This window comes from Macaca thibetana, chromosome 14, assembly GCF_024542745.1.
Source record: "Macaca thibetana thibetana isolate TM-01 chromosome 14, ASM2454274v1, whole genome shotgun sequence".
NCBI classification, from domain to species: Eukaryota; Metazoa; Chordata; class Mammalia; order Primates; family Cercopithecidae; genus Macaca; species Macaca thibetana.
The window spans coordinates 65,194,988-65,209,088 of NC_065591.1; the positions used below are offsets into that span (position 1 = coordinate 65,194,988).

Consider the following 14,101-nt stretch of genomic DNA (forward strand, 5'->3'; position numbering starts at 1 on the left):
CACCGGTGAGCAGCTGCAGGCGAAAACGGCGGCGGCGGCGGCTGAGGCGGCGATGCCCTTGTCTTCTCCGGAGGCTACGGCGGCGACGCTCTCGCTCCCTCGCCCGTGTCCAGTAGGGTGGCGGATGGCGCGCGGGGACCGGAGCCTCCTCCTCCTCAGCGACTCGGCTCTGAATCCTCTGCAGTAGCCGCCGAGGAGCCCGACGGGTTGGGGGAGGGGACGCTCGGCTGCGGGCGAGGGAGGAGGAGGCGGAGGGAGGAGGCGGGGGACCGCTGAGAAGGGCAGGGAAGGAGGAGCCGGCGCGGCGCCGCGACACGTCCCACAGCCTCAGAGCGCCGGGACCACAACTCCCGGCATGCCCTGCTTTAGCCCGCGCGCGGCCTGAGCCTCCCGCCGCCAGCCCGGTGCAGAGGGGCCGCGCCCTCTCCGGTCACGCACAATGGAATAAAGCCAACCATCCGCTGGCAGACTCTGTAGACTCAAAGACCACCTGTGAGGAAAGTCAGGTCGCCCGAGGCCCCATCCCCAAGGGGCCGTACTCGCAACGTCTCCATCCTCTTTGCATAGACACACACACACACACACACACACACTCTCTCTCTCTCTCTCTCTCTCTCTCTCTCTCTCTCTCTCTCACACTCTCTCTCTCGCTCGCGCTTTCTCTCGCTCTTGCTCTCTCTCTCTCTCTTTCTCTCTCTCTCTCGACTACACCTCCCAGCATGCCTCTCAGCTTCCTGTTCTCCTTCCGGACCCTTCTCAGACCCGGCACTACAGTTCCCAGGGAGTGTGGTCCCTGCGAAATGCTGGGAGATGCAGTTCTCGGTTCTTCCTCCATGTTAAGAAAAAGAAGTGAAAGAGAGGCAAAGGGAAGGAATATGCCAGCCCACCGAGGATGGGCCTTGATGGGCTAGATCACCTGCAATTCTGTTCTTCCCTCGCCATCTCTGTTTCAGTTGTCTTTCACCAGAACTAATGCCGGAGCTTCCTCGCTGGTCTCCCTGCAAATTTGAGGACGATTCGGCAACTTGAATCCAAACGACAAAGCGCATACTTCTTGACCCAGCTCCATTACTTTCAAGAATTTACCTTAAAAAATAATCGAACAATTTCGAAAAGATGAATGCACAAAGTTGTTATATGACGTAGTTAATTATGGGGGGAGTAAATGTTCATCAATAGGGTGCTGCTTAAATAAGGCGTGACATATACATACAATGCAATACTAAGGAGCCATTTAAAATGATGATATAAATCTATTGATATGAAAAGCTATTCACAATTTATTCTTCAGGGAAAAAAACTGATTACAGAACGTCATGTCTACACGGGTACATTTATGTGAAGTTTGACACAATATTCTATAAGCATGGAGAGATTTCAGGAAAGAGGTTCGCCAAAATATTAGCAATGATTATCTCGGGGGAAAGGGTGTCAGATTGCACGTAGGTTTTTTTTGTTTTTTGAGACGGAGTCTGGATCTATAGCCAGGCTGGAGTACAGTGAGGCGATTGCGGCTCACTGCAACCTCCGCCTCTCGGTTTCAAGCGATTCTCCTGCCTCAGTCTCCTGAGTAGCTGGGATTACAGGCACGCGCCACGCCCAGCTAATTTTTGTATTTTTAGTAGAGATGGGGTTTCACTGTGTTGGCCAGGATGGTCTCGATCTCCTGACCTCCTGACCCGCCCGCCTCAGCCTCCCAAAGTGCTGGGATTACAAGCAGGAGCCACTGTGCCCGGCTGTAATTTTTATTTTCATATTGTTTGAATTGTTTAAAAGGAGCACCTAACAACTGTTTTTTGTTTTCTTTTGTTTTGTTTTTTGTTTTGTTTTAATTGTAAGAGACCGTCGTGTCACTATATTGCCCAGGCTGGTCTCAAACTCCTGGCCTCAAGAGACCCTCCTGCCTCAGCTCTCAAAAGTGCTGGGATTACAGGCGTGAGCCACACTACACCTGGACAATTTTTTAAGCTGTACTACTTCCACAAAACATAATTTCCAAATCTAACCTTTCTTTGCTGCCTAGATGCTTTCCATGACTTCCCATTGCCTCATTCACGCTTCAGCACTGTGCCTGCCTGGTTTTAATAGTTACAGTATTAAAAAAATAATAGTAGTCACTTCCAATTCATAAAGTTAGAAGGGAGAATTTTCTCAATTTTCAATGCGCCTTCTCAAAATTTTTCCTTTTCTGGTCTTTCCACACCCATTTTCTCCTTTTCTCTTATTCTTCAAACTCAAGCCAAAGTCCTACCTTCCCTAGAACATTTTTAGACACACTGATTTTCCTTGTATCTGAATTCTTTTTTTTTTTTTTTTTTGAGACAGAGTCTTGCTCTGTCGGCCAGGCTGGAGTACAGCGGCGCAATCTCAGCTAACTGCAACCTCCGTCTCCCGGGCTCAAGCAATTCTCCTGCCTCATCCTCCTGAGTAGCTGGGATTACAGGCATGTGCCACCATCTAATTTTTTTTTTTTTTTTGTATTTTTAGTAGAGATGGGGTTTCACCATGTTGGCCAGGCTGGTCTTGAACTCCTGACCTCAGGTAATCTGCCCGCCTTGGCCTCCCAAAGTGCTGGGATTACAGGCGTGAGCCACCGCTCCCGGCTTATCTGAATTCTTATAGCAGTGGTTTCTAATCTGTTGGCCAGAGATCACGGTGGGGAGAGGAAGTGAAGAGAGAGATACAGAGTTATTGTAAAGGGCCTATGAAGCTCTGCCTACACAAAACTATATGTCTTTCACTTTTAAAAAGTTTTTCTCTTCTTCTGGCACCTGTGTCCAGCTCTTCTAGAATACAGAACATAGTATCAGATTATTTTTGATTTCACAATTTTTTTCCTTTAAGCCCTGTTTGACTTGATGTTTTCTTTTCTTTTTTCATTTTTTGAGACAGAGTCACTCTGTTGCCCAGGCTGGAGTTCAGTGGCATGATCACGGCTTACTGCAGCAGCGTCTCCCTGGGCTCATGTGATCCTCCCACCTCAGCCTCCCAAGTAGCGGGGACTACAGGCACCACCATGCCCAGCTAATTTTTCTTTTTTCTTTGTTTTTCTTACAGAGACAGGGTTTCACCATGTTGCTCAAGGTGGTCTCAAACTCCTGGACTCAAGTGATCTGCCCACCTCGGCCTCCCAAAGTACTGAGATTACAGGCATGAGCCACTGCGCCCAGCAGGATTTGATATTTTCAATTTTATATGCCCTTATTCCTTGGTGTTCTGTAAGAACCACCAGGACACTATAGCTCTACTACAGGCCTACAGGAAAAAGCCCAGGTTGCTTAGCTCAGAGGATGACTTATTCCCCATCCTGCTGCAGCCTCTCTAGCTTCACCCCACCTCACTCTAGTCAGACTCCTGTTCCTCAGGACTCACTTTCCCCAAATACATCAGGCACTGTCTTTTTCAAACTGCCTATCTCCTTTTACATCCTATTCTCCCAGCCTTAAAATCTCAGCCTCTCTTCTCCCTTTTCTGAGAATAATGAGAAAGATACCTATCATATGTTGGCTATGTGACAAACAAGTCTCTTCCTTAGTGTTACACTGACCCTGCCCTGTTCTTTTTTTTTTTTTTTTTTTTCCTGAGATGGAGTCTGGCTCTGTCGCCCAGGCTGGAGTGCAGTGGCACCATCTCGGCTCACTGCAAGCTCCGCTTCCCGGGGTCACAACTTTCTCCTGCCTCAGCCTCCCCAGTAGCTGGGACTACGGGCGCTCGCCATCACACCCGGCTAATTTTTTGTATTTTTTTTTTTTAGTAGAGATGGAGTTTCACTGTGTCAGCCAGGATGGTCTCCATCTCCTGACCTCGTGATCCACCCGCCTCAGCCTCCCAAAGTGCCGGGATTACAGGCATGAGCCATCGCACCTGGCCAGACCTTGCCCTCTTCTAAACCCCGCCTTCTCCTCTTCCATTTCCCCACTTCTTTCTCCTAGTGGCACAAAGTATGGGCTAGTTTGGTCTATCCAGCAAGTAAAGCATTATCTGAGTTAGGTGAATAAATAGATATGAGAAGCTTATTGGACTAGTAATCTGGGAATCAGATCCTAAATTAGAACTTGCCGGGCGGGCGCAGTGGCTCACGCCTGTAATCCCAGTACTTTGGGAGGCCAAGGCGGGCGGATCACGAGGTCAGGAGATCGAGACCATCCTGGCTAACACGGTGAAACCCCGTCTCTACTAAAAATACAAAAAATCAGCCAGGTGTGGTGGCGGGCGCCTGTAGTCCCAGCTACTCAGGAGGCTGAGGCAGGAGAATAGCAGGAACCCAGGAGGCAGAGCTTGCAGTGAGCCGAGATGGAGCCACTGCACTCCAGCCTGGGCGACAGAGTGAGACTCCGTATCAAAAAAAAAAAAAAAAAAAAGAACTTGCCATAAACATGATGGGTGACATTTAGTAAGTCCCTTAACTTTTCGAAATCTCAGTTTCTATAATACATCCACCTGCCCTGCCACCTCATAAGGTTATTAGGAGAATCCAATGAAACAATGGGTATGAAAGTGCTTTAAAGACTGTAAAATATCACTTACAGTCCAAACCCTTCATCCAACCATTTGAGAATTCTCTCTCCAAATCACTGCAAAATCACGACATGTAAACTTTCAAGTCTGAATTATATCAATATTAATGAATTTATGAAAGTTTTAAAGAAATTAACTCTATGAAACCAATTCAATTCCTGGATAAGTTTTTGATATAGCACAGTTAAGTGATTTCTAACTTTTTTTTTTTTTTTTTGAAACGGAGTCTCGCTCTGTCACCCAGGCTGGAGTGCAGTGGCACGGTCTCAGCTCACTGCAAGCTCTGCCTCCTGGATTCATGCCATTCTCCTGCCTCAGCCTCCTGAGTGGCTGGGACTACAGGCACCTGCCACCACGCCCAGCTAATTTTTTTGTATTTTTAGTAGAGACGGGGTTTCACCGTGTTAGCCAGGATGGTCTCGATCTCCTGACCTCGTGATCCGCCTGCCTCGGCCTCCCAAAGTGCTGGGATTACAGGCGTGAGCCACCGCCCCCCGCCTCAAGATATATTATTTAGCAGCTTGTTGCAGTGGCTCATGCCAATAATCCCAGCACTTTGGGAGGCCAAGACCGAAGGATCCATTGAGGCCAGGAGTTCAAGACCAGCCTGGGCAACATAGTGAGACACTATCTCTTAAAAAAAATAGAAAAATTGGGCTTGGCATGGTGCCTCACGCCTGTAATTTTAGCATTTTGGCAGGCCGAGATGAGTGGATCGCTTGAGGTCAGAAGTTCGAAACCACCCTGGCCAACATGGTAAAAACCCGTCTCTACTAAAAATACAAAAAAATTAGCCAGGTGTGGTGGTGCGTGCCTGTAGTCCCCGCTACTCAGGAGGCCGAGGCACAAGAATCACTTGAACCCGGGGGTCAGAGGCTGCAGTGAGCAGAGGTCGTGCCACTGCACTCCAGCCTGGATGACAGAGCGAGACTTAATCTCAGAAACATAAATAAATAAAATAGAAAAACTGACTGGGTGTGGTGGTACGCACCTGTAAGTTCTAGCTGATCAGGAGGCAGAGGCGAGAGGATCACTTGAGTCCAGGATTTTAAGGCTGCAGCAAGCCATGATCGCACCACAGCACTCAAGCCTGGGTGACAGAGCAAGACTCTGTCTCTAAAAAATAAAAATAAAAAAAGGATATATTCTTCATGAATTTTACAAGAAAAAAATTTGATTCACCCAACAGTTATATTTTATTTTTATCAATTTTTACTTATTATTGGTCTGTTATAATGAAATTTCTTTTTTTTTTTTTTTTTTTTTTTTTTTTTTTTTTTTTTGAGACGGAGTCTTGCTCTGTTGACCGGGCTGGAGTGCAGTGGCCGAATCTCTGTTCACTGCAAGCTCCGCCTCCCGGGTTCAAGCCATTCTCCTGCCTCAGCCTCCCGAGTAGCTGGGACTACAGGCGCCCGCCACCTCGCCTGGCTAGTTTTTTGTATTTTTTAGTAGAGACGGGGTTTCACCGTGTTAGCCAGGATGGTCTCGATCTCCTGACCTCGTGATCCGCCCGTCTCGGCCTCCCAAAGTGCTGGGATTACAGGCTTGAGCCACCGTGCCCGGCCAAAATTTCTTTGTTAGTCATTATTTCTACCAAGTCCACCTTTTCCTGACAGTAATTGGAACCATTGTTGGATTTATCTTGTATTGATTATTTCTTTTTTTTTTTTTTTTTTTTTTTGAGACCGAGTCTGGCTCTGTAGCCCAGGCTGGAGTGCAGTGGCGCGATCTCAGCTCACTGCAAGCTCCAGCTCCCGGGTTCACGCCATTCTCCTGCCTCAGCCTCCCGAGTAGCTGGGACTACAGGCGCCTGCCACCACGCCCGGCTAATTTTTTGTATTTTTAGTAGAGATGGGGTTTCACCTTGTTAGCCAGGATGGTCTCGATCTCCTGACCTCTCTCAGAGTGCTGGGATCACAGGCTTGAGCCACCGCGCCCGGCTCATGATAGCCCCGCCCCATCTCAGCCTCCCAAAGTGCTGGGATCACAGGCTTGAGCCACCGCCCGCCCTGGGATTACAGGCTGTATTGATTATTTCTAAGTAGAATTTTCCCGGGGAATAACTTTGCAGATTGCAGTGTTACCAACAAAGATGGGATCATTCAGTTTGCTTTTTTATCCATAGTAAATTTCACTATGTGTAGCTTTAGCCATTGTCAGTTTTATTTTGTGTTTATTATTTCTACCGTAATTTTTTTCTGCAACCCCATCAAAACAAACTCGGAGTCAAAATGACAGTGTCAAAACACTGTCCTTTGCCTGTTACTATCTGATTAACTTGTACTTTGCAATGGTTTTCTCCCAGCTGTGTTAACATGCTTCTTTGCCACCTCTCTTTCAAAGCATCTCTTTGGGAGCTTTGGCACATATGTGTCGGCTTTACTTTAAGAATTGCTCTAGGCCAGGCGCAGTGGCTCATGCCTTCAATCCCAGCCCTTTCGGAGGCTGAGGCAGGTGGATCACTTGAGATCAGGAGTTCGAGATTAGCCTGGCCAACATGGCAAAATCCCATCTCTACTACAAATACAAAAATTAGCTGGTAGCACTTGCCTGTAATCCCAGCTACTTGGGAGGCTGAGACAGGAGAATCCCTTGAACCCGGGAGGCGGAGGTTGAAGTGAGCCGAGATGGTGCCATTGCACTCCAGCCTGGGCGACAAGAGTAAAACTCCATCTGAAAAAAAAAAAAGAATTGCTCTAGAATCACAGGAAAATGAACATTAGAGATCATGCTAGGAGAACTGATCTTGAATGAAGCAGGTATTATGCTGGCATCTAAGATCCATTATCTCATTAAATCTTTCAGCTTAAACATCCCTCACATGTCCATTTTATAGTAGAAGAAATTGAGACCCAGAGAGAAGAAGGGATTGGCCACACTAGGATTCGAACCAGGTCTTGGTTTAATCCTCAGTGCAATTGGAATGATTATAAATTGCAAAGTTATCTCATTTAATTTAAAAACTTTTGTAATGATCTGATTGGAAAATTAAATATAATTTTTCAGTTTAGCTAAGACAAGAGAAATCACATGAATATAAACAGAGCACTCTCAAAGAGCTTTTTGTCACAGCAAATGAGACGAGAAGTGTGAAAATGTTTTGTAAATGACCCAACGCTGGGCAAATGGAAGTTACTGCCATTTATGCTGAAGGCTGTTATATAAACCTGCTATGCCTGCTTGCCAGAGTGTTAGAAAGCTAACAGCATACCATTAATATCAACAGATGAGTATCAAATGCCCATCGTAATATTTAATTATATTAGCCAATATTAAAGGCATAAAATTGCATCCTGCTTATCCTTCAAGACCTAATTCAGACATCAAGAAGCCTCTGCTGACCTCTGGCTAGATTAGAAGTCCACTCTGGGCTCCCACAGCCCTGCTTACATTCTGTGATCATTGTCTATGTGCTGCCCCCAAGGACAAGGCTTGAGGTAGTCTGATCCACCTCTGTGGCCCAGAGTTCAGTCCAGCTCAGAGCTTCTCACAGGGTAAGGGTTCAATAAATGGTGGTTGAATTAATGAATCAGTCAATTAACATGACAAGTATATAGACTATATAGATAATCAATTAGAATGACAAGGGAAAAGTACACATTAAATAAAGTTAAGGGCAAGAGTAAGTCACAAATGAGTCTGCATGAACTGATTACAGCCACTGAAACTCTTGTACAACAGCAACTATACAAGGAAAGAGCCTTGATGTTCTAGGTTCAATTCCTGCCTCAGCCACTTCCTAGCTAGGTGTCCTCTGTCAAATCACTGCCCTGGATGTGCCTGTTTCAACATCTGTAAAATGGCCAACCTGGCCAGGTGCAGTGGCTCACACCTGTAACCCCAGCACTTTGGGAGGCTGAGGCAGGCAGATTGCATAAGCCCCAGGAGTTTGAGACCAACCTCGGCAATGTAGTGAGACTCCATGTCTACAAAAAAATACAAAAATTAGCTGGGTGTGGTGGTACACATCTGCAGTCTCAGCTACTCAGGAGACTGAACTGGAAGGATTGCTTGAGCCTGAAAGGTTGAGGCTGCAGTGAGCCAAGCTCACACCACTGCACTCCAGTCTGGGTGACAGAGCAAGACCCTATCTCAAACAAATGAACAAACAAAAAAAAGCCAACCTTGCAGACCTCCTAGGGCAGATAAAATTGTTAACTAAGGTAACAGATGCTTTGCATGTCATGAAGAGTTGATAGAGTGAGAATTGTTACTGACAAAGACCAGAAGATAATCTGGAGGGAAATGGTTGGAGTTTAAGTCTAACAGGATCCTTTACATAAAATCCCTCAAGTTCATAAAGTTGGGGGGAAAAAAAAAGAGTACCAATTGTAGTAAGTTGAATTGTGTCTCCCCAAAAGATATGACCAAGTCTTAACTCCCATATTTGTGAATGCGACCTCATTTGAAAGTAGGGCCCAAGGTGGTCTGATGCATCTCTGTGGCCCAGAGTTGGTCTAGGTAGATGTAATTAAGAAAGGATCTTGAGATGAGATCTTTCTAGATTTAGGTGGTCCCTAATCCAATGACCGATGTCTTCATAAGAGAAAGCTCTGTGCCTGAGACATAGAAGAGAAGGCTATGTGAGAATGGAAGCAAAGATCAGGCCGGGCGCGGTGGCTCAAGCCTGTAATCCCAGCACTTTGGGAGGCCGAGATGGGCGGATCACGAGGTCAAGAGATCGAGACCATCCTGGCTAACACGGTGAAACCCCGTCTCTACTAAAAAGTACAAAAAACTAGCCGGGCGAGGTGGCGGGCGCCTATAGTCCCAGCTAAAAAAAAAAAAGATCAGAGTCAGGAAGCCCCAAGCCAAGGAATGCCAAGAATACTGGCAGCCACCAGAAGCTAAGAGAGAGAGGCATGGAACTGATTCTTCCTTGGCACCTCCAGAAGGAACTAATCCTGCAAGCAACTTGATCTCAGACTTCTGGTCTCCACAGCTGTGAGAGAATACATATCTGTTGTTTTAAGCCACCCAGTTCGTGGTAATTTGTTAAGGTAACTTTAGGAAACTAATACACCAATTAAGTTGGGTTAGGAAACTAATATACCAATTAAGTTGGAAACCCATGAAATCAAATAATTAGCAAGTATTTTAAGTCCCAGATTCAGAGGAACCTATTTTGGTAAATGTTCATCAGTTCTGGGCCAGGTGCGGTGGCCCACGCCTGTAATCCCAGCACTTTAGGAGGCCAAGGTGGGCAGATCACCTGAGGTCAGGAGTTCAAGACCAGGCTGACCAACACAGTGAAACCCAGTCTCTACTAAAAATACAAAAAAATTAGCCAGGCATGGTGGCTGGCACCTGTAATCCCAGCTACTCGAGAGACTGAGGCAGGAGAATCGCTTGAACCCAGGAGGCAGAGGTTGCAGTGAGCCGAGATTGTGCCACTGCAGTCCAGCATGGGCGTGGCAGAGCGAAACTCCATTTCAAAAAACAAAAACAAACAAAAAAAATGTTCGTCAGTTCCATTTAATTTGTCATCCCTAACAGCAGCTGTGGAAAATTGATGTTAACATCCATTGTCTTTGAATCTGTGCATTTTCTCTTTTTAACTCCTATTGTACTCTTAGTTCTTGCCTTGTCTCCTGGGATAGCCAATATTTCTAATTAATGTGTGAATAACTCTGATGTCATACAAAGTGCACAGACACAGGGAGGCCAGACCTGGATTCATACCCCACCTGAGTAACTTACAGGCTGTGACACTGGAAAAATAACTTCTCCTTACTGGACCTCTGTGTCCTAAATTGTAAGATGTGATTAACGTTATCTCCTTCACAGGATGAAATGAGTTAATTCATGGAAAACCCAGTGCCTAATCTAGGACTTTCATAACTTTGCCTTGTCCAGAGAGCAAGAGAGATTTGGGGGCATGGGGCAGGGGGAGGTGGTATTTGCTTATTTGTTTCTGGAGTTATGGATGTTTGAATAATGGGAGATAGGGAATGAGGGAGCCACCAATTTTCACTTTAGCTACAAGGTGGGAAATCTCTCCTGAAAAAGGATCAGAACTGAAGGGCATTTATTCCTAGAAGACTTGAGTTTCCTCCAGCTGGGATCTGTAGACCCATGGAAGGTGATGAACAACACTGAATATTTATTCATTTTTCACTCAGCTTATGGCACTAACCAGGTCTTTTGCTGGTGCCAGGGGCCTAAAGGAGACTCAAGCGTGGCTTTGTCTCCAAGGAACTCTCACTCTGAGGAATACACTGACACAGTTACATCCCAGTGTAATCAATACCATGGCAGAAGACAGCGAGGGGCTGCAGGAACCCAGAAGAAACACCAGGCCAAGCACAGTGTCACCACCTGCACATTCTCCTCCAACTGCTGTAAACTCCACAATGGCAGTGGCTCATGCCTATAATTCCAGCACTTTGTGAGGCCAAGGTGTGAGGATCGCTTGAGTTTAGGAGTTGGAGACCAGTCTAGGCAACAGGGCAAAACACTGTCTCTACAAAAAATAAAAATAAAAAAATTAGCCAGGTGTGGTGTGCACACCTGTGGTCTCAGCTACCCAGAAGGGAGGATCACTTGAGCCTGAGAGGTCCAGGCTACAATGAGCTATGACTGCACCACTGTACTCCAGCCTTAAAAACAGAGTGAGACCCTGTCTCAAAAAAATAATAAATAACAAGATTTCACTGCCAGTTTAAGTTTGACTGCCAAAAGTTTACAGTAATGATGAACACAAATAATAGTTTGAGATATCTGCAACAATTGTAATGTGATACGAAAACACCTGTGATTTCTGTTAGTGACAAAGTCACAAGTACTGTGACACTGCAGTTTGACTGTAGTTTGTTATGTATATTCAGAATTGGAGGAAATACTAAATTTCTGTAAATATAAATGAATGTAAAAATGTAACTTTCCCATCCAAGATCATGGAGCTCCTGAGTTCTCTCTGTGGACTCTCAGATAGGTTCCAGGTAAAAAATCTCTCTCACAATTAGTTGGACAAAAGCAGGGTATCTGGGGAGGAATGACAAAGATTGAGGGTTTGTGCCTGTGACAGTGATTTTTAATCAGGTATTTTGTTGAAGAGGTTGTGGGATAGAGTTGGCAGAGACTAAAGACCCAGACAGAATTGAATTCCAGTCCTCCTCCCAGTCTGTCCTTGTACCAAACCAAGCTATGTGACCTTGAGTATAAGTCATTTCACCTTTCTGAAAAATGCAGATACTGACATATAACCTTATTTATGAGAGTCCAATGTAAATTTCTCATCAACTCTAAAGCTCTGCACAGAGACAAACAAGACACAGAGATTTTGTGTTTTGTTTTATTTTGTTTACATTTGTATTGTTTTGGTTTTTTATTAAGGAAGTAAGCTCTAGAAATGTTGGCAGGAGGCACTTAAGGATGTCAGGGTGGAGTGTAGCAGAGTGGACAAGATCAGGAGGAGAAGTTGTCTCAGGATGGAACAACCTAGCATTTCTCAGAGAATATACTCTAAGTAAGCAAAACAGTACAGAGAGTGGGGCTGAGGCAGGAAAGCCTCCCAGAGGGAAAAGCTGGGAAGCTGGAGCCCCCACAAAGGCCAAGGCTCTGTCCAAATACCTATGTTGTTTTATGTTCCTGTTCATAAAATCCAATAGATAGGCCAGGCACAGTGGCTTACGCCTGTAATCCCAGCACTATGGGAGGCTGAGGCAGGCAGATCACTTGAGGCCAGGAGTTCAAGACCAACCTGACTAACATGGTGAAACCCCGTCTCTACTAAAAGATACAAAACTTATCCGGGTGTGGTGATGCGCACCTGTAGTCCCAGGTACTCAGGGGGATGAGGCACGAGAATCCCTTGAACCTGGGAGGCAGAGGTTGTAGTGAGTCAAGATTGCACCACTGCAGTCCAGCCTGGGTGACAGAGCAAGACTCTGTCTCAAAAAAGAACAAAAAATAAATAAAATAAAATAAAATCCAATAGATAGAAAAGGTCTATCAATTCCTAATGTTTTGCAAGAGTGCTTCATTAAAAAAATATAAAACATTGCAGGTAGTGTTGAAAATCTCTGTTTCTCTGTACCCTGTACTAGCTGTAAATTGATAATTAGTTCAAGAGACTTGATTATACTCAGATTCTATATTTTGGGAAAAAGATACCCCATATGGTGTAGTATACTTTCATCAGAGGCAAATAATGTGAAATTGTTTCTCTTTTGATGATGTTGTCATTCACTGATGATGATTCCTAGATCCAGTAATCTATTAAGTGTTTCAAAATGGTGACATTATAATTCTATCATTTCCTCTTCCTTTACGAGCTGGAATTTTTCTTCTCTTCATCAACTATTTAATTACCCTGAAGTATGTAATTCATTCAGAAAAGACTACAATAAATGCTTGATACTTTCCTTTATTTGCCAATTTTCCAAACAATTAGTTGGTTCATAGCAGTCTCCAAAGGTGACCAGTGAGTTTTTGTTTTTGTAGTATCATTACGAATTCCTGGATTTAAATATGTGTAATGTATTTTCATCCACTGCTGTTAGTATTCTTGGCTCCAGCTATGCTTAGCGGGAGCTTCTTCAACGTGGTTCCTGACACAACCCCAATGGCATTTAACAGATTCCTTGATTCCTGGTTCAACAAGACCTTCCAAGCTCACTTTGCAATTCCTTCCCTGAATATAGAATTAGTTATTTTTCCAAGAAGCCCTGGCTTATTTAATGGCACTTACAGTGTAGGTTAAGTGCTTATTGTTATTGGTTAGTCATTGTTTCTGGGTTTTTCTTTTTAGTGGATGAAGTTGGGAAATAACTTTTTTTTTTTCTAAAAGAAAAATGTATCACAAGTTCATAATGATATTTCCAATTTAATTCTAGGCTCATAGGCTTTTTGCTTTTTTTTTTTTTTTTTTTTTCTTTTTTTTTTTTTTGAGACAGGGTCTCACTCTGTCACCCAGGCTGGAGTGCAACGGTGTGATCATAGCTCACTGCAGCCTCAACCTCCTGGGCTCAAGCCATCCTCCCACCTCAGCCTCCTTAGTAGTTAGGATCATGTGTATGCACTACCATGCCCAGCTAATTAAAAAAAAATTTTTTTTTTTAGAAATAGGGTCTCACCATGTTGCCCAGTCTGGTCTCAAACTCCTGGCTTCAAGCAACCCTCCTGCCTTGACCTCCCAAAGTGCTATGATTATAGGCGTGAGCCACTGCACCCGACAGGATTTTTACTTCTTTATTATATATCTATATATATTTTTTCCAATACACTGAAAACCTTGGTTCCTAGCAATATTAAGATAATTACTAATTTGCTTGGTCCTACTATATATGGGTGTATATATGAATATATATGCATGTTTATACTGAACATATATAGTAGTTTCAGACTATATAGATCATTTACTAACAAAATGATCATTGAACATAGGATTTCTGCAGTACTTTTTTCCTTTGAATCTTACCTCCCTCTGCATGTATAGTCAAATTAATATATTTAAAAGTCAGTTAAAATAATTCATCTCTGGCTTAATAAAGAGTTTTGTTTATTTTATATTTGATTTGTGGGAATTTTTGTGTGTGTGTGTGGTTTTTTTTTTTTTTTTTTTTTTTTTTTGAGACAGCGT

General features: G+C 44.3%; 3 protein-coding genes across 6 annotated transcripts in view; 2 read left to right on the forward strand and 1 right to left on the reverse strand.

The window, feature by feature from the left end:
* Positions 1 to 553, reverse strand: part of FAM168A (family with sequence similarity 168 member A) — a 206,280-nt gene extending 205,727 nt beyond the window's left edge. Inside the window, exon 1 of one of the 3 annotated variants that reach the window (XM_050756425.1) lies at positions 4 to 553. The gene's annotated coding sequence lies outside the window, so the exon portion shown is untranslated. The remainder of the gene's footprint in view (positions 1 to 3) is intronic. The other 2 variants (XM_050756424.1, XM_050756427.1) reach the window with 2 other exon arrangements.
* PLEKHB1 (pleckstrin homology domain containing B1) overlaps positions 1 to 14,101 on the forward strand; it is a 367,567-nt gene that overhangs the window by 300,337 nt on the left and 53,129 nt on the right. The window lies entirely within an intron of this gene.
* Positions 1 to 14,101, forward strand: part of MRPL48 (mitochondrial ribosomal protein L48) — a 525,613-nt gene that overhangs the window by 232,863 nt on the left and 278,649 nt on the right. The gene's annotated exons all lie outside the window — the stretch shown is intronic.